General features: G+C 45.5%; 1 long non-coding RNA gene and 1 other non-coding gene across 22 annotated transcripts in view; both read left to right on the plus strand.

The window, feature by feature from the left end:
• LOC108588224 (uncharacterized) overlaps positions 1-18,004 on the plus strand; it is a 95,810-nt gene extending 77,806 nt beyond the window's left edge. For 7 of the 21 annotated variants that reach the window (XR_013526557.1, XR_013526558.1, XR_013526562.1 and 4 more), the window contains 4 exons: positions 547-751; positions 5,832-5,918; positions 7,216-7,259; positions 14,534-18,004. This is a non-coding gene — a long non-coding RNA (uncharacterized LOC108588224). Of the gene's footprint in view, positions 1-546; positions 752-1,326; positions 2,451-5,831; positions 5,919-6,532; positions 6,667-7,215; positions 7,260-13,282 lie in introns of those variants that run through there. The other 14 variants (XR_013526551.1, XR_013526553.1, XR_013526555.1 and 11 more) reach the window with 4 other exon arrangements.
• On the plus strand, positions 535-633 carry LOC118147636 (small nucleolar RNA U13). The gene has a single exon (XR_004734080.1). It is a non-coding gene; the product is annotated as a small nucleolar RNA U13 (small nucleolar RNA).
• Positions 18,005-20,688: the final 2,684 nt, after the last annotated feature.

Below are 20,688 nucleotides of genomic sequence, written 5' to 3' on the forward strand. Positions count from 1 at the left end.
ATCGCTTGAACCTGGGAGGCAGAGGTTGCAGTGAGCCGAGATCGTGCCACTGCACTCCAGCCTAGGTGACAGAGTGAGACTCCACCTCAAAAAAAGAAGAAAAAGAAGAATTTTGTCTTTGTCTGTATATGTCTACTTTAAGGAGCTACCCGATTCTGGGAAAACACAGTTGGCACCACGTGAAAAGGTGCCCCAACACCACATTCACAAGGAATGAGATCAGGAATTTAAAAGGCACCCTCACTGCCTCCCATCCACCTCCCCCACCCTCATTGGCTCCGTCTTCCCACCACTTGTGTCCTCTCCTCCTTCCTTCAGTTTCACACAAGACCCAATTATCTCCGTCCCCCGGCATGGTTTGCCTCCTGGTTGTGTCTCCAGGTTTGCTCCTTGACTCAGCCCATTCCTGGACAACAACAGCTCCTTCCATGGCTTGACTTAGCGGCCTGGACCTTGCCTTCCAGGTCTTCTGAAGCAGCTCGCCCCACCCCTAGTCCCTCCTTCTAGGATTGAACTTGTGTAATATTCTCTCTGATCCTTTTGCAGTTACATGTAAGGATTGGGTTTTCACCCTTATGAGTGAGATGCAAGCCCTCTAACATTGTTACATATCAGCACATTACCCATCTGACATGACAAAAGGAATTCTCCCTTGCTTCAAAACGCTTTTGCAAATTCTCATCTATGTGGAAAACAAACACCAAGAGGAAGTAGAGAAAGTGAGTGTGGACAACCTGTGTGAAAAGTTCAGGTGAGGAGAAAATAGAGATTGGGCTGTCCTTGGAGGGGAAGTGGCATGTGGGGGTAGATGTTGCTTGCTGTACCCTGTGCCCATTCTCCCTCCTGCTACAGTAACAGAGCCTCTATGTTTAACTGGTGTATTAAGCCATTCTTGCATTGCTATAAAGAAATACCTGAGACTGGGTGATTTCTTAAAAATAAAATAAGAGAGAGGTTTAATTGGTTCATTGATTTATAAGGAAAAGGTCTCATGTGAACTAAAGTGCGAGCTCACTTATTACCAAGGAGATGATGCAAGTCACTCACGAGGGATCTGCCCCCATGATCTGAACACTTCCTACCAGGCCCCACCTCCAACACTGGGGATTACATTTCAACGTGCGATTTGGGCACAGACAAATATCCAAACAATATTAACTGAGTACCATAATAATGGCTCTGACCCCCAGCCTTCCTTGCAGCTAAGCATGGCCATGTGGCTAAATTCTGGCCTGTTGGGAGGTGAGTGAAAGTCATACCCCACATGGAAGTGGGGTATGACTCTCCATCTTCTCCTCCCTCTTTCCCTGATGCTACTTGCAACAGTGCATGTCATTGTGAACTGTGCAGAGAAGGCCACCCCTAGGAATGGTGGGGTGAGACCCTTAAGAAGCTGAGGTTCCTGCCACTAAGGTGCTGCTCTGCCAGCTTATGTCAGAGATAAGTAACTTTCATCTTGTTTTGTTAGAAATAAGTAACTTTCATCTTGTTGAAGCTTTTTAAGTGGATTTGATTATTTGGGGTCTTTATAGCTGTCAGACCTGCTTCCTAATTAATAATGGTGGAAAAAAAGGATCTTCACTTTCTTTAGTGAATTTTGAACATGGTTCAAAGTCAATTGGAGGAATCCAGGAAAAAGTGAGGTTGAAAATACAGAGTGTTCTGGAGTGATGGTTAGTGCAAGCGTCCTGAGAAGGCAAGCAGGAAGAGGTGAAAGGGTAAGGGGGGTGGGGCTGGCCTTGAGGGACTGCTCCACCTGGACAAGGGGAAGGGCAAAGTGGGAAGCTGGATTCAGGAGACTTGAGATTCGGTAGTAGGAAGTTGAGCAGTTCCTGCCTCGTGCTTCTGATTTTCCAGCAAAGCAGGAGGCAAGGACCTCTATGGAGAAATCAGTCCGGAGCAGGAGGGTAAACCTGGCAGAGCTTATGTAGAGAGGTTCACAGGTGGTAGTGTGAGCTGGGCAGCCCTTCCATGACTGTCTGTGTTTATGTCATCTAAGAGCACGAGAGCTAAAAACCAGACACTGTGACAACTTAACTCTATGGCAAGTACTACACAAGGCTATCACTGAATAGGATTTGAGAGTAAACATTTGTTCTATGATTTTGATCATTAAAAATAAGAATATAACTGGGTGCAGCGGGGCATGCCTGCAGTCACAGCTGCTGGAGAGGCTGAGGCGGGAACAGTGCTGGAGCCCAGAAGCTCTGGGCTGTAGTGTACTGTGACCATTAGGTGTCTACACTAAGAGAATCGGAGGGCCACCAGGCTGCCTAAGGAGGAGTAAACCAGTCCAGGTCAGAAACTGAGCAGGTCAAAACTCCTGTGCTGATGACTAATGGGATGTCACCTGTGAATAGCTACTGTACTCCAGCCTGGGCAACATTGCAAGACCCTGTCTCTAAAAAAAAAAAAAAAGATCAAAAAATAAATAAAAAAACAATATAAAACAGGTTGAAGGCCTTATTCAATACATCCAATTTTTCAGTTTCTAGCTAAAATGTATTCATCATCTGCAGTTTTCAAATTATAACAGATCTTTTTTGTTTTTTTAAAAAAACTAGGACAATTAGTACCCAAAGAAAACACTTAAGAGTGGTATTGGGGCTCAAAAACCAGTACCTCAAAATATGTCCATTTGTACAAGTTGAACTGAGAAAGGAGCCTCAAGATCTCTCTGACCTCCCCATCCTGACCCATCTCTCCCAAAGCATAGGAGGAAGCTGTTCTCTGCAGCTCCCTTACCTGCCTAAAGTCTGCACCAACCAAAGAAGAAAACAATTGCCTTTAGCTCCTTCCCTGAGTTTTCATGAACTGAATCAATATTATAGGAAAAAAGACTAGCATCTGCCCACAAACCTAGATGGACTTTTGTCACAAATCATTGTCCATTCTGTGGGCCCAGCAAGCTCTGCCAGGCCAAGTATGTTTTTCAAATCCGTTAAATTCCCCTAAACATCATTTGCTACCCTCTAAAATCATCCACACTTCCCCCATCTCCCTGGCCCCTGAGAAGAAGGGTATATTCCTCTGAAGCAAGTGGGAGAAAAAAATAAATAGAATACATAAGCCTCTACAGCCCACTGGAGGGTTGGGTCTTCACCCTAAAGGCTCCCATGTTCATGTAAATGCTAATAAAATAAATTCATATGTTCTTTCTCCACTTTATCTGCCTTCTGTGAGTCGAATTTTCAGCAAACCTTCAGAGGGCAACAGTGGAGTTTTTTCCTTTGCCTCAACAGTGGCCATTTTCATTGTGAATCTGACATGGTCAGACACCATGCTGAGCTTTTTACTTGGCTTAGCTCTCCATCCTATAAAATGAGTGTTTTTATCCTTTTTTATAGACTAGGAAGCTGAAGCCCAGAAACATTAAATAACTTGCCCTAAATCACACAGCTATCAAAGGGTCAAAATTTGAGCCAAGAAAGATCTGATTTCAAAATCTGTGCTCTTTTTTTTTTTTCCCAGAGAGAGTCTTGTCTTATCGCCCAGGCTGGAGTACAGTGGCGTGATCTTGGCTCACTGTATCCTCTGCCTCCGGGTTCAAGCAATACTCCTTCCTCAGTCTCCTGAGTAGCTGGGACTACAGGCGCACACCACACGCCCAGCTAATTTTTTTATTTTTAGTAGAGACTTGTTGGCTAGGCTGGTCTCGAGCTCCAGACCTCGTGATCCGCTCACCTCAGCCTCCCAAAGTGCTAGGATTACAGGCATGAACCACCTCGCTCAGTGAAAATCTGTGCTCTTAACTACTGCCTTCTCTTAATGCAGGGGCTATTCCAGCACCTGACAGGCCAATCTCAAAGTTTTGCTGCTCTTCTAGAAAAATATGGAATCTCTATGGAAACAGAATTTCTGGTGGCCTACCTGATATCTCAGGGAGGCCAGTTGGGAAATCAGGTTAGACACACCTCGTCCCCTCCCCATCCCAATTTGTGCTACATTAAGTGCTGGCCTGCAGCCCTGCGCTTTCTTCACACCGCCTGGCCTGTGGCACTACTATGGGCAAAGACCTGCCTGCACCAGTGAGGGCCTCCACCTAAAGTGTAGGGCAGCTGTGTGGCGGCCTGCACAGCAACGGTCTCCGATAGCAACACCTTGTGGCGGCTTCTGAAACAATCATCAGGGGAGCTGCTGGACTTCCCCATTCTATCTATCAGGCCTGCAGATGCAGTACTGACTTCCTGGAACCCAGTGCTTAGGATTCTTAGAAAGTTTAAAGGGACATTTAGATGATCAGATTTCCTGCTAATAAAAGTAGATGGGAATTAGGGATAAAAATGAGAAACATGGCCTTATTTGTACATCATATTTGTACAGATTGCCACCCCGGGACTGTCCCCAGAACAGGGCCCAGAACCTGGAGAGGTGTGTCAGGTAGCCAACTGTCCTGGGCTACCTGCAGTGTTGCCCCCCAGAACCTCTCCAGCTCCATTTACAGTGTCTGAGCAGGGGCTCAAAGGACAGCCCCACCATGGGGGATCAGCCCTAGAAGATGTCACTCCCTCTCTAGCAGGCACAACTGGTTTCCAGGTAATAAAGCTTCGGTGAATGCAACTTGTCAGCCAGTGCCTCTCAAACTCTGACTTGGTTTGGTAAGTCTGTGGCTTGTTGTCATACCACTGGCCGAAAGGGCCACTTCCCTGTCATCAGATTGTAGAGGCCACAGGGGCTCTTCTGAAACAGGAAGCAAGCTCTTTCCCGAGTGTTAATTTTATTTGCTGTACATTTTAGCAGATTAAGCACTTAGGGTTGGGATTTTAAAAATATTTCTACTTTGGGTCAAGGAGTGTTTTAACAAAGCTAAGTTTTTTGTATGAAGCTGCTCCAATCCCTGACTAATTAATTCCTAAAGAAACAGCACGTGGCTCACGATTACTGGTGGCCCCTCTTCATAAACAGGAACACCGGGGAGAGAGCCGGCAACAGCACAGCAGCCCGGACCGGGACTGGACCAACCTACAGATGTGGCTTTCTGTGATGTTTTACATGAAATTCTAGATTGCAAACTCTTTTTGGAGAAGCAGGCAGTCTGACAATAGTCGTTTTGGATTCTCATAAGGCAATAAAGAATGGCTGCCACCTTCTGAGGGGCATTGTGGGTGCCCTGTTCTGCCAGAATTGCCAACACGCCTATTGTCTTAGACTTGCACAAGGTGTCACAGTCAGAGACAGCCTCCCTTATTCATGCTCCTGCCTGGTGCCCATGGGACTTGAATATTCTCCCCTTGGAGTGGTGCGAGGCTCTGCAGACACCTCTGGCCCACCTCCCCTGTGGACAGCAAGCTCCTGGAACACATGTCACATGCAATTCACTTCCTGCTCTATTGCTACCACCCAATGTGGGCTCTCAATACGTGTTGAAGGCAAGGATCAATGAGTAAATGGGCAACTATCAGCTGTAGCCAGGTATGTGCCAGGGATGGTGCCAGGCACCAAAAGGGCCACAAAGTTGTCATAAGCCACAGAGTATCAGGGAGCTCACGGCATAGTGAGAGAAAAAGCTTATGCAGTGTGTGTGTGGAACTTTAAGCAAACATGCTGCATAACAATAAAAAGAATGACTTTGCCTGCCCCTGATGAAACTTCAGCAGGGCTGTGCCCTCTCTTGCCACCTTCAGGAAACAGCAGTCTTACACTCCTTTGCCCCTCTGAGTTACAACCACTGTCTTCTCTCAGGAGAATGTCCAGTGTTACATCATCATCAACACTTTGAACTTGATGTGGCATTAGATGTTCTCTCATCTCCCCAGCCACCTGAGAAGGGAGATGTGGTAGGTTTTCTCTCTCACTCTCTTTCTCCACCCACCTCCTTTTCCCACCAACAGGCTAATGAGAATCCTCCTCGTAGGAGAAAGGATAAAATCACAAGGTGGCGCCCTTGTCTCCAGATGTCAAGGTCTTCTGGATGGCAGGTAAGTAAAGGTGACTCTTGTGATCATGGGTGCTTTGGGTGTTCCTCAGAGATCCCCTAGACTGAGGGCTTGTCCACAGTTCCCAGGACTCTGCCATGTGGAGCCAGGAGAATGTGAAGTTCACCTCGCACTTCCTCCCGGCTGAGGTTGCCACATAGCCCCTACCAGCCTGGCCATATTGGGTGGGATTTCAGATGTCCCCACCATGGCTGCCTTGGAGACTTTCCACTGGTCCTCAAGAAGCAACCGTGCTCCCCTTGCTCTGCCTTCGGTGGAGGGCAGTTCCTTCTCTCTCTCTGCCTGGCCCCAGGCTGCTTCGGCTCTCTCAGGCCCTGGTCCCTGGAGTCTCTCAGCTACAGAGAACCTTGATTTCTCCTTTACTCTTGTAGACTCACAGCATATCCCTGTCCCAAGAAATCATCCCAAAATTACCTCAACCATTCTATCATCCCCAGGCTGATCAGGGGATGGAGGACCAAGAATCTTGAAACCTAAACACTACATTTGATAATCTCCCTCAAACTTATTTTGGAATCTGATATCTCTTTAACAAAAATTATAAAAATGGAGGCAAAGAGAGCCCTATTTTTACATCTTGTTCTAATAAATAACAGGTACCCTTAAAAGAATGCAGACAAACACTCCCATGGAAATGTAAAGGAGCACAAGCCTTCTTCCAGTGTAGGGAGAGAACCAAGGAAGACGTCCTGAAGCTTTGAGTGGGCCTTGGACCATGTGGAGATCAGGGGTGAGAGTATTCTGGGTGAAGAGTCCAGCATAGGGAAGGCTCACAGGCAGGAATTGTGCCATATTAATGCTGTCTTAGAGACATTTCCATTGCCAGAAACAGATACTCAAATTACTTCAAAGAGAGAATCAAAAGGGTTTCTATGAACACCTCCAGAACTGTGGTTCTCAAAGTGCAATCCCTGGGCCAGCAGCATCACCTGGGAACTTGTTAGAAATGCAAATTCTCAGATTCCACGCCAGAGCCTTTGAATCAGAAAGGAACCCCAGGGACTGGTGGTAGCAGCCCTCTTGCAGGCCCTCCAGGTGGTTCTCATCCAGGGAAGCTTGGGAACCCCTGGGTTGGAATATTCTCAGGAACCCCTACTTTGTGAATAACTGATGACATAGGCTGTTTCTAGGGAGGAAATGGGGCTGCTGGGTGCACAGGTGAGGGAGGTAGGAGGCCTTGTAATTGTGTAACACGTGCATATATTACCTATTAAGAAAATGAGAAACTAATGTGTTTCATCCCCCATCTTTCCCCATCTACTTCTCTCCCACCCTATAGTTGCTCCTCCACCTCCCTCCTCAGATGTGTTCTCTGGTTCCTGGGTAAGCTGGTTTTCTGTTCTCCCTTCACCACTCTTCTCTTGCCTGGTCTTTATTACAAGGTGTATCAAGCCTCATAAGGACAGTTGAAGAGAATAGAAGAGAGACTGCGCCAGTAACTGTAGAATTCTGCCAGGAGAGCTGGAGGTGGGCAGGAAGTCTATGAATTCAACCATGCTAATAATTTCAGTCGAAAATTAAGAGAAAGCCCATCTCCACCCCCTTTTCAGTTATCAAATATGCATTGTTTTCCTCTCATGTTGGCCTTTTGTGTCTGTTTCACTCTCACCTTGACTCAGCCCCTGTGAGCTAACTCCAGCCTAACTCCAGCCATGGAGAAACCATGGAGAGGTTTGTCCAGTGTCTGGATGATGGACTGACTGCTGAAATAGGAGCAAAAAGAACCTCCTAGCAGATCAGCCATACCCAAAGACAGCTACGTGGGAATGGACAGTGGTGCAAGGACAAGTGTCCAGCAGAGTAGGTGGCAAATGCCCCTGGTGCCATAATTCCTTAAAGGCCCAAGTATCTCTGCTGACCCAGTGAGTGCCCCTCAGCTTGTGGTGTGAGACTGAGCTTATAGATACCACCTCAACTCGAGGAACTCAATGCAGTGACAAGCTGATTTATAGAGGTTGCCAGTTCCTGTGGTGTAAATACTCATAGCATGGCTAGTTTCAGGCTACCAACATGAAGTCACTGAACCCAAGGTTGGGAAGAGATTTACATAGCAGTGGACGTAGTTACTGGACTTCACAGAGAAAGCTACTAAACCACATGTGCCCCTGGGGTCCAGAAATCCACTTCTGGTTGGAACTGACCTATATGGTGCCAAGTGTGCCTCTTCTAGGGGGACACTAACATTTGTGTGTCATCCTCTGGTCTTGCAGCAAGCCTTTTCCCTAAGGGCCTTTGACTAACATTTGTTACATTTTATATTCATTGGGGGTCTGGGTGCGGTCGCTTATGTCTGTAATCCCAGCACTTTGGGAGGCTGAGGCAGGCGGATCACTTGAGGTCAGGAGTTCGAGACTAGCCTGACCAACATGGCAAAACCTTGTCTCCACTAAAAATATAAAAATTAGCCCTGCATGGTGGTGTACACCTGTAGTCCCAGCTACTTGGGACTAGTAGGAGATTCTCCAGGCAAGAGAATCACTTGAATCTGGGAGGCAGAGGTTGCAGTGAGCCAAGACCATGCTGCTGTACTCCAGCCTGGGTGAAATAGTGAGACTGTATCTCAAAAAAACCGCAAATTTTGTATTCATTGAGCCAGCTAATTTATTGATTTTTCTTTTCATTCAAATTTTATTTTTCTTCATTCAAATTTTATTTTTCTCACTCTGTCACCTAGGTTGGAGTACAGTGGTGTGATCTTGGCTCACGGCAACCTCTGCCTCCTGGGCTCAAGCGATCCAGGATGCTGGATGCTTCCACCTCAGCATCCTTAGTAGCTGAGAACACAGGCACACACCACCACGCCCAGCTAACTTTTGTATTTTTTTGTAAAGACAGGGTCTCACTATGTTGCCTAGGCTGATCTTGAACTCCTGGCTCAAGTGATCCACCTGCCTTGGCCTCCCAAAGTGCTGGGATTACAAGCGTGAGCCCCTGTGCCTGGCCTTAATTTTTTTGAGTGCTATGAAAGAAATAAGCAATTATTATGGGTTTTCCTCCTTTAGAATTAATGAGTCAGTGAGGGTTCAGAAAAAAGGTCCATTGTAGAAAGTTGGGCAATATTTACACGTCACAATATTACAAATAGGCACGTTATTATGAATAATCTTCTTAACCAGCAATATTTATAACAGGACTACTCTCTGCCAGGCTCTGTGTTAAATGTTCCATGAATACTACCCACCCCTGCCCCCCAGGCCTCTCAATAGCCGTCCAATGTAAGAAGTAGGTACCTTTATTTCATCACTGATGGCCACACACATCATTATTTTATATGCTGCTAAAAAAGGGAAATAAAGCCAATTCGTTGACACAAAGTATTTCTTAGCCTTTAGAATTTTTATTTTACCATTGCTGAAAGAGCTCATTTAGATTTCCTTCAACAGAGATGGTTACTGCATATCACTCTTGTGCATAGATAATAGGGAAAATACAGTGAAATAAGTAGGTGAAGCTGTTCCCCAAACTTCCTCTTATCTAGGGCCCACTCTTGTGATCAGCCTGGCCTAGTCCATGAGATCCAAGTTTTACCCACAGTGCTGTCATCTGTGGCAAGAGCGTTGCCTCAAAGAGGTTCCACTCTTGTCTCTGGAGTTCTCTCTCCCGCAGCTGACATCTGGTCTGCAAGTTCTGATGTGTATGCCCAGGTGAGAAAGACTACATTCACAACTCCTGCCAGCCCTACAGCGCCTTAAGACACATCTCCATGTCAGAGTTGTTAAGATGTGAAAAGGGTATATTTTAGAGTCCTTGAAATACATTAGCACTCACTTTAATTATTCTCATTTTAGATATTAGGCATAGGAAACTTTAAGGCCGGGCACTGTGCCTCACGCCTGTAATACCAGCACTTTGGGAGGCCAAGGCAGGTGGATCACGAGGTCGAGAGATCAAGACCATCCTGGCCAACATAGTGAAACTCCATCTCTACTAAAAATACAAAAATTAGCTGAGTGTGATGGCGTGCACCTGTAATCCCAGCTACTCAGGAGGCTGAGGCAGGAGAATCGCTTGAAGCTGGGAGGCGGAGATTGCATGCCACTGCACTCCAGCCTGGGCAACAGAACGAGACTCTGTCTCAAGAAAAAGAAAGAAATAGGACATTAGCAACAGCGGGTAGGGTTATAGAGAGATTGGAGCCCTTATACATTGCTTTTGGAACCAGGAAATGGTGCAACTGTGTGGAAAGCAGCTTGGCTGCTCCTCAAATGGTTAAACACTGAGTTATCATATGCCCAGCAATTCTACCCTGAGGTACCTGAGAGAATCAAAAACCTAATGTTCACACAAACTCTTGTACGTGAATGTTTATAGTAATATAATATTATAATGTAATAGAATAGAATATAGCTAAAATGTGGAAACAACCCAATGTTCATCAACAGATGAATGAATAAGCAAATGTGGTGTTTCCAGGCAGCAATCTGTCATTTAGTTATTGGAGAGGCTAAAGCAACGAATTCCATCTTGGATGCTAATCTGCCATTTCAACTTCTGATAAACCTGTTTGGGGAATGCCTCTAAGATTTCTGCTTTATCTACTATGTACTGTAAATCCTCCCCTTAGGCAAATTCCTTCTGAGGCATGGATATCTTTTCCCTATGGTATATAAGCCCTGGGCCTGGGGGGTCATGGTGTGAGGATTCACTGTCTCGTACTGCCAGGGACATGGCTTCCATTCCTAAATCCCTATTAAATGTTTATTTCTGAGAAACTGGATTGTCAGCCTCTTTCTCTGGCCTCTCAACTCCCTTGGCCTTTGGAGGCAGGTTCGCACAGACCGAATCATTGCAGAATAGGTATAAAAAGGAATGCATGCTACACCTCGGATGAATCTTGAAAACATTCTAAGTGAAAGAAGCCAGACACAAAAGACCATGTATCGTATGGTTCCATGTATAGGAGATATCCCGAATAGAGATAGAAAGTAGACTAGTGGTTGCCAGGCGCTGAGTGGGTGGCATACTCATAACAAGGACTGGATACTTGTGATGATCTGAATGTATGTGTCCCTCCAAAATTCATATGTTGAAACTGAATACCCAAGTTATTAAGAAGTAGGACCTTTGGGAAGGTGATTAAGTTATGATCACTCCACCCCAATGAGGGAGACTAGTACCCTTATAAAAGAGGCCAAGGCCAGGTGTCGTGGCTCACACCTATAATCCCAGCATTTTGGGAGGCTGAGGCAGGCAGATTGCTTGAGACCAGGAGTTGGAAGCCAGTCTGGGAAACATGGTGAAACCCTGTCTCTACAAAAATTATAAAAGGTTAGCTGACAGCCAGGCGCAGTGGTTTGCACCTGTAATCCCAGCCCTTTGGAAGGCCAAGGCAGGTGGATCAATTGAGGTCAGGAGTTTAAGATCAGCCTGGCCAACATGGTGAAACCCTGTCTCCACTAAAAACACAAAAATTTTAGCCAAGCATGGTGGCACAGGCCTGTAATCCCAGGTATTTGGGTGGCTGAGGCAGGAGAATGGCTTGAACCTGGGAGGCAGAGGTTGCAGGGAGCTGAGACCATGCCATTGCACTCCAGCCTGGGAAACAGAGGGAGACTCTGTCTCAAAATAAAAAATAAATAAGTAAAAGTTAGCTGAGAGTGGTGGCACACATGTAGTCCCAGCTACTCAGTAGACTGAGGTGGGAGGGTCACTTGATCCCAGGAGGCTGAGGCTGCAGTGAGTTGTGATTGTGTTGCTGCACTCCAACCTGGGCAACAGAGTGAGACACTGTCTCAAAACAACAACAGTAAAAAAGAGATCAAAGGGAGTATCTTAGTCCCTTTTCCCCATTAGCTTTTATGCCATGTGCGGCCACACAAGAGGCACCATCTTGGAAGCAAAGATCGATCCCTGGCCAGACACAAAATCTGCTGGCCTTGATCTTAGAGCCCTCAGCCTCCAGAACTATGAAAAATAAATATCTGGGTCGGGCATGGTGGTTCACGCCTGTAATCCCAGCACTTTGGGAGGCCAAGGTGGGTGGACCACCTGAGCTCAGGACTTCGAGACCAGCCTGACCAACATGGAGATACCCAACTCTACTAAAAATACATAATTAGCTGGGCCAGCGTGGTGGCACATGCCTATAATCCCAGCTACTTGGGAGGCTGAGGCAGGAGAATCACTTGAACCTCTGCCTGGGAGGCAGAGGTTGTGGTTAGCTGAGATTGCACCATGCACTCCAACCTGGGCAACAAGAGTGAAACTCTGTTTAAAAAAAAAAAGAAAGAAAGAAAAAAAAAAAAAAGAAAAAGAAATATCTATTATTTCTGAATTACCCAATGTTGGGTATTTTGTTATAGCAGCAGAAATGGTCTAAGACACTGCCAATAGGTACAAAGTTTCTTTTGGGGGTGATAAAAATATTCTGGAATTAGAGAGTCATAATGGTTGTATAATTTGTGAATATGCTAAAAGCCACTGAGTTTTACACTTTAATTAATTAATTAATTAAAGACACTGCCTCACTCTGTTGTCAAGACTGGAATGCAGTGGCGTCATCACGGCTCACTGCAGCCTCAACCTCCCAGGCTCAAGTGATCCTCTCACCTCAACCTCCCAAGACCACAGGCATGCACCACCATGCCTGGCTAATTTTTTTTATTCTTATTTTTGAAGAGATGTGGGTCTCATCATGTTGCCTAAGCTTGTCTGGAACTCCTGGGCTCAAGCAAATCCTCCTGCCTCAGCCTCCCAAAGTGCTGGGATTACAGGCATCAACTACTGTGCCTGGCCCAGTTATACACTTTAAAGTGCTAATTTTTTCCATAGATTATCTGAAAAAAAAAATTAAAAAAAAGAAAAAAGAAAGTGCTAATTTTATGTTATAATAATTATATCTGAATTTTTAAAAAATCATAAAAAAACAACTGATTTACTTCTCCATCTACACTCCTTTGGAATAATAAAACCATAACTGGTCACCTGTCAAATGGAAAGCATTGATGTGGACTGGCCTGGTGGCGAGGGCAGTACAAAGGCTGAGCTTTAAAAATTCACATTCTATGTGGTCTACGAGGACTTCATGAAAGCAGCGTTTGTTTCCCTTTCCTTACCTCCTGTCACTTTGATAATTCTCTAAGTTACAGGACCTAGAACTGGCCTTTAATGACAGAGTGCTTGAATAGGGCTTGCTGGCAAACACCATAGAATTACAGGAGCCACTCATGAAACACAGCGTCGATTTATCTGTTCTCCAGTGGCAGCTTTTAAAATGCAATTAGAACCACGGAAGATATTTATTTAGGATTTTACCTCATTTATTTATTCCATCTCTAAATGAATGTTGTACTTCCAGCTGCCTGAGTGTTTTCTTATTTTCAATCCACTCTTTTCTTCCCTGTTAGATTCCAGGGAGCCAGAATGTCAGCAGCCTGGGAGCTGAAGAAGGGAAGCAAACACCTTAAAGACTTCTCCCGTCTTGCCCCGGTTCTGCCCAGGCTTGGAGGGAGGGAGAAATGGACACACATGTCACACTCCAGGCTAAAATTCTCCCAGATGCCCAACCATTACCTACAGGGGAACAGCCTAATTCCTGTTTTTCCAAGACAGGAAAAGTCCTGCCCAACTTGGCCTGGCCTCTCCCATCCCTGTTCCAGGCATGCTTACTTGTGTGGATCACTCACTCCCACCCTCAAAGGGACCAGGCACTTCTACACGTCTCTAGTTTTGTCTCAAATGCCCACTCAAGTGTCATATCCTCCATTAAAGTTCTTCTTTAGCCTCTTCTATTACCCAACCCATCTTCCTACCCCAAAACAGATCCCATTCATCTAGGATCCCTTTGTCCATAGTTATCAATACCTGCCTGGTCCACTTCATGGCAGCCAGCAGTACGTGTATCTCCCCCTCAAGGGTGATATCCTGGAGGGCGAGAGATATGAGCTCATCTTTTTGTGCCCCAGCACTACAGCCTGCATGCTGTGTATAAGAAATGCTCAACAAATCTTTAAAATCATTTCAACTCTTTCCTATGTAACAGAGCTATCAGTGCATCTGTGTCTCTTAAACCTCTCCTGCCTGAAAACACTTTTAATTTATCTGGCTTGTGACCAGGCAGCTTCTGAACAAATAGGGACTTTGGTCAGTTTCACAAGGTGACCACATATGCCAAGCACTGTGCTGGGAGCAGTGGCCATAACAGAACTAAACATCACGGTCCCTGCCTTCTTCAGGGCTTTGGTAATCCGGTAGTGAGAGATGAGGCAGGAATCCATACTCCTTTTTCTGCAGTTTCACTTTCCACTTGCAGTTACTTATGGTCAACCGAGGTTCAAAAAATGTTACATACAATAAGATATTTTGAGAGAGAGAGAGAAAGTGATCGCATTCACATAAGTTTTGTTACAGTGTAAGAGTGAAGTGCCTTTTGATGAGAGTGATGAGGAAGACGGGTGGTGACACAGCCCTTCCCCTCGCTTCTGTAGCCTTAGTGCTGCATTGACCCTTGGCGTCACCTACACGGGGGGGATGTTCTAGGATAGGGTGCTGGGACGCTCTTCTCTGCCTCTAATGGAAGGATGTTATTGAGGACGTTGGTTAACACTGTGTGTTGACAAGACTAGCCATACTGAAGCCTTACATCTCTCTATGTACAGATGAGAGCTGATCTGACTCCAGGCAACGTAACCAGACCGGCTTTGTTGCCCGATGTGTGAAAAGTGATGACACCAAGACACCAAGCTGCAGCACAGAAAGAGGTTCTCACAAAGCAGCCATGCGAGGAGACGAGAGCAAACTTCACATCTGCCTCCCTGGGGAGTTGGGGCTAGAGATTTTAAGGGGTCTGGATGAGTGTAGGGCTGAGATGTAGGTATCATTGCTTGGTCAAAGAGTGCAGGGTGAAGCCACGGGCTGGGGGAATGAAGAAACTACATTCTCATGCCAGCTGGGTTCCTCTGTGAGGGTCTTCAAATTAGTTGGTATCAGCCATTCTGCTGGAATTCAGGATCTGAAAAACATCTTCAGCAATCCTTAAATGAAAAAGGCTTACGATGCTAACGTCAGAGATCCTATCTATAAGAACGATGGGAATGCAAATGGTCATATGTGACTTTCAGTTAGCAGGCGGCTACCAGGAAGTGTGCCAAGTGCAGCCTGATTAGTGCTTAATTATATTTCTGCCGGAACCTGGCGTGTCATTTTTGTTAATCCTGTGAGGATGCTTTCAGCAAGAGATCAGGCCACACTTCCTAGCAGTGGTGTTTTCCAAGTAGGCGAAGCCCACGTAAGTGTCTCTCTCTCCTCTCTCCTCTTGCCAGGTGACCCTGATGTAGGCAGATGCTTTCCTCTCAGCCAGCCCATCCCTGTCTTCCTTTCTGTGTGGAGCTCCTCTCTTCCTCCCTCCTGGCAGCAGGCTCAAGCAGCAGCATGGGCTCCTGGCATGGGAGGAAGCACACAGTCTCTCACCCTGGCCCTGCTGGGGATCCTTTAGGCCAGGCTGCCCAGATCACAGTGGCAAGATTGGAGACTCAGCTGGGGTGGCAGCTGTGAAATCGAGCCCGCCTCCCAGGCTGCGTCGTCAGAAACCATTTAGGCATAACTGACTTAGAAAAGGGAGGCTGTTCTGCGAATCTAAATGTAGCTTCCCAGAGTACTCTGCACCAGAGCTGGGGGCCCAAGCCCCAGATAATAGTGTCATAGACATTCCGTGCCGTTTGCTCGTTAGAGCCTTCTTAGCACATATATTCCTTGGGATCCTCATGGGGACAAACTGCTTAGATTCATCTCCCATTTCCTAATCAGTTGTGTGGCCTTGGGCAAATTACTTAACCTCTTGGTGCCTCAGTTTTCTCGTTAGTAAAATGGGTGTGAGGTCATTGTGTTAATGAATTTACACATGTAAGCACTTTGGGCCACAGTTGGTTCACAGCTAGCACTAAGCTAATGTTAGCTGTTGCCACTTCCACCTAAGGCCAGTCCCTCCTGGAACCTGACCCTGTCAGTGTTCCATCTCTTCCTCTCAACCATATTCCTGTCAGGGTGGGTAGCACCCCTGTTCATCCAGTTGAGCTAGCCACAAACCTAGAGGTCACCCCACTCCCCATCCCCACAAGCTATCGTCAAGGCTCATCAACCTTATTAACCTCCTTAAAATCTTCCAGATTTGTTCCCCTCTGTCCTTCTCTACAACTTCTCCCCAGAGCTAACCCCGTAGCCCCCAACTTCAAACACGAGCCACTACCCATTTCCACCCTGCAGCCAGAGTCACGCTTGGAAATGCAGACCTGATCTTGTCACCCCTCCCTGGTCTTGTGCTGCTGACATCGCTTAATGACTTTCCACTCCTCTGAGGGTGAAAATCAAAACCCTAGCACCATGCAGACTGAATCTGTTGGAACGTTTTGGCCCTGAGGATCAGAAACCCTAGCAAACCAGGCTAAAATACAGGCAGTTTATCAGCTTCCTAAAAGGGAGACTGGATGGGGTGGGCTTCAGGCATTGAATGATTAAGGCTCTAGCACCACGTCCTGCTATTCTCTCGGCCACGCCTTCCTCCCTGGGTGCCAGCTTTGTTCACAGTTCAGCTAGCATTCTTTTGATCAACATCAAGTGGAACACTTCCAGAGAAAAGAGAACATCTTGCCCAGCCATGAAATAAAACTCTTTCCTGTCAGCCTGAGTGAGCCAGCTGAGGCCACATGCCCATTCCCAACCAAAAAATTCCTAGTGACACGCTGTGCACCGAGTCCTTCCATGCTCTGCCCCTGGTGGGAAATAGGTTCTTCAGGACAAAAACATGTTGAAATCATGCTGAAAGATACAGCTAGTATTAAAACCAGAAAGCTTTGCTTGACTGATGCTCAACTCTGAAGAATATGGAAGAGATAAGCATGAACCTTAAATCTCCCCACTTTCTCAATGATGGATCTGGGACCACAGGCCCCCAGGGCCTTGACGCCATGGAGAAGGGCAGCAAGAGCTGAGGGCTTGAGCACCGAGGGAGGACAGAAGGTAAAGGGCTTGCTGGCCTCAGAGGAGACTCAACGGATGTGATGGAAAAAACAAGAATGTGCTGTCGTAGCATCTTCTGCACCCGGGCTGGGTTCTCGACCTGCTGATGGTTTTCTTTCTGAAAATGGACTTAGCCACCACAAACTTGAAAGCAGGGACTTGAACAGCTATTGTACGTGCTGCTCACTGCAGCACTATTCAAGATAGCCTTTTGGTGAAGCCTTTTGATTCATCTTTTGGTGAAATCAACCCAGACGTCCATCTATGGAAGAGTGGATAAACAAACTGTGGTGTGCACATACAGTGGAATATTATCCAGCCTTAAAAGGAATAAAGGAATGAAATTCTAACATATGTCAAATAAAATGTATAGGAGGCCATTGTTTTGGGCTAAGCTCCTGTACTAGGCCCCAGTAAGACCAGATTAAAAATGAAAATGGAGTCACCCATGCTAAAGTTCCACATCACTAAACCCAAATTCACTTATTATCTGTAGTTCTGAGAAATCAGGATTGAGAGATAACAGTCAATGTCCCAATGCCAGCTTCAGTCTTCAATCCACAGGATAATGAAGTTCACTAATCAGTGATTTTTCTATTTTTCTATCTCCTTGTCTCTGCCTCAACAAGGAAAGTAGCTTTGAAGTGGCTAATACAATTTGCTCTTTGCTTCTGCTTTCTCCAGTTCTTTTCTGTCTGTAAGGCCAACCTCTCTGCTCTGCTCATCGGAACATGTATTCTTTTTTTTTTTTTTCTGAGACAGAGGCTCACTTTGTTGCCCAGGCTGGAGTGCAATGGCCTGATCTCTGCTCACTGCAACCTCCACCCCCCAGGTTCAAGCGATTCTTGTGTCTCAGCCTTCCGAGTAGCTGGGATTCCAGGCACATGCCACCATGCCCTGTTAATTTTTGTATTTTTTGTAGAGACAGCGTTTTAGCATGTTGGCCAGGGTGGTCTCAAACTCCTGACCCGAAGTGATCACCTGCCTCAGCCTCCCAAAGTGCTGGGATTACAGGAATGAGCCACCATGCCTGGCCCAGAAAATGTATTCTGTTTTATGGAATGAAGTGTTGCTCAATTCTAGAATCACAAATAAAGTCAGTTGAGATCCTTAAACTGGAGTTGTTGCAACTTTGTCTTTTGACATATATTACAATATGGACAAACCTTGAAAATAATATAGTAAGTGAAATAGGCCAGACGCAAAAAGACAAATATTGTATGATTCCACTTACATGAGCTACCTAAAGCAGTCAAATTCATAGAGACAGAAAGCAGAATGGTGGTTGCCAGGGGTTGGGATGGCGATGGAAGGCAGAGTGAGGAGTTATGCACCCAGTGTCAGAGCGTGGGATGATTAAAAAGTTCTGGCCCGGTGTGGTGGCTCACGCCTGTAAGCCCAGCACTTTGGGATGCTGAGGTGGGAGGAATGCTTAAGGTCAGGAGACCAGCCTGGCTAACATGGTGAAACTCTGTCTCTACTAAAAATACAAAAATTAGCCAGGTGTGGTGGCATGTGTCTGTAATCTCAGCTACTCAGGAGGGTAAGGCAGGAGAATAACTTGAACCCAGGAGGTGGAAGCTTCAATGAGCAAAGATCGCGCCACTGCACTCCAGCCTGGGCAGCAGAGTGAGACTGCCTCAGATAAATAAATAAATAAATAAATAAATAAAGTTCTAGTGCTGGAAGATACTGATGGCTGCACAATGGGAATGAACTTACCACCACTGAATTGCGTCATTAGGAAATGGTGAAATGGTAGATTTTATGTTATGTATATTTACTACACAGAAAAACAGATCAGCCAGTTGTGGGGTCAGGCACTTGCAGTCCCAGCTACTTGTGAGGCTGAGGCAGGAGGATTGCTTGAGCCCAGGAGTTTGAGGTTATGGTGAGCTATGATTGAGCCACTGCACTCTAGCCTGGGAACAGATTGATACCTCATTTCTACAAAAACAAACAAACAAACAAACAAAAACATAAACAATACAGGGGCAGCAGGAATAACTATTATTGATTGATTCACCGATTTGGATTTTTACTGAAATACTTTCCTCAGATCTCACGATAATAATCATGCTCGTTCCCAGGCCTCCCAGCGCACAGATCCCCAAGGCTGCACGCATGAGAGTGAGCTCTGCTCAGTCCCTGTGCAGACTAATCCCCAGTAACACCCAGTCGCTCTGAATCATGGCAGGCTCTTTGTGACAGGGGCGTTTCCTACTTCTGTTCTCTGCAAGGAGGAGGCTGGGGAGTGGCAGGAGGGAGAGGAGGTGGAGATGGGAATTTCCTTTAGCCAGGCAGGAAAATAGTGTGAGGAAACTGAACTGTTCCCATTCATAGAAAATGTCCTTTTCTTCCCACTTCGTGTTGTCAGAGGGCGGATGGAGCAGCTGTCATCAGTTGGGTCTGACTCATTAGTTTATCATCTCTCCCCATCCGTATTCCCCACTCCCTCCCTCCAAGCCCACCCGCCCTGAAAATGCCTTAGCACAGTCTACTATTTTAAGAACTGAATTCCCTGTCGGCATGGCAACTTCAAGGCTGTACCTCTTGTCAGTGGCTGCCTGGATGGCAGAAAAGCCACCTTTCCCCTGGTCTCCAGCCAGTTTAGAGCCGAGGTTAGATCCAGCCACAGGGTGTCTCTCACCTGTTCTTTTTTGTGTGTTTGCTTGTTTTACAACCCTTTCAAAATGTAAAAACCTCTGGGTAAAAACAATCCTAATGATACTCTTCAGATCCCAGAAAAGGTTTTGGTTGACATGGACTGCAGGACAGTAGCCAACTCCCCCATGAAAAAGAAAAGAAAATTACATTAAAAATTTGAAAAAAATAAAAATAAAAAGAACCTTTTTAGCTTGCTTGTCATACAAAACAGGTCAGGACCATAGTTTGCGGTTCCGGGTTTGGGTTTTGGGTTTGACTTCTCAGAATTTAAAAAGAATGACAATATGCTTTCATGTGAATGATTTAGCAAACAGCAATACAAAATCTGAATTTTAATTTCTCCATTTTTGGTTAATGTGTTTATCTCGCAAACTAAATGCACATCAGCAAAATCTTTAATGTTATTCAAGGGCCATCTTTTAAATCTGTGGAAGAAGTTTTGATCAAACAGTTCCCAAGAGCCATAGTTTACCCAACCCCTGCTGCAAGACAAAAGCAGCAGGTATCAACATTGTATTCTCAGTGTGGACATCTGAAAGGTTGGGAGGAACAGCAGGCTGCTAAGGGAAACCATGGGAAAGGGATCGTGGAAGAAGGACAATGTGATTGATTTTGAAAATTTCCTCCTAATCTGCACATTTTTATTATACTTTAAAGATTTATTTCAATTCTTCAAGCACTCCGAAATTAAAGCCTTAGGCTATGCCACCATCCCTGTACCCCAAATAAGGATTGAGGCTTACACTCTATGATTTCCACTTGTAGAAAATGATATTCACTACATAACCTCTTTTTTGCAAAGGCCAGATTTCTTTCAGGCATGTTGAAAGAAGGATGTGTTTTGAATGTTTCTCTCTTTTTTGTTTGTTCTTTGAATTTTTTATTTTTATTTATTTTTTGTCACAATCAAGATAATAAGTTTAAATAGAACATTTTAAGCATATGAAAAGTAGAAAGACTAATGAAGACTCATGTATCTGATAGTCCTAATTTATCTTGAAGGGGCTTTTCTGTGTAAATTAAAGAAATGGTTTCTACTTTCTTTTTTTTTTTTTAATATTTTTTCTTTTTTTTTTAAGATGGGGTTTCACCATGATGGCCAGGCTGGTCTTGAACTCCTGACCTCAGGTGA

This window comes from Callithrix jacchus, chromosome 14 (assembly GCF_049354715.1).
Source record: "Callithrix jacchus isolate 240 chromosome 14, calJac240_pri, whole genome shotgun sequence".
In the NCBI taxonomy this organism is placed as follows: Eukaryota; Metazoa; Chordata; class Mammalia; order Primates; family Cebidae; genus Callithrix; species Callithrix jacchus.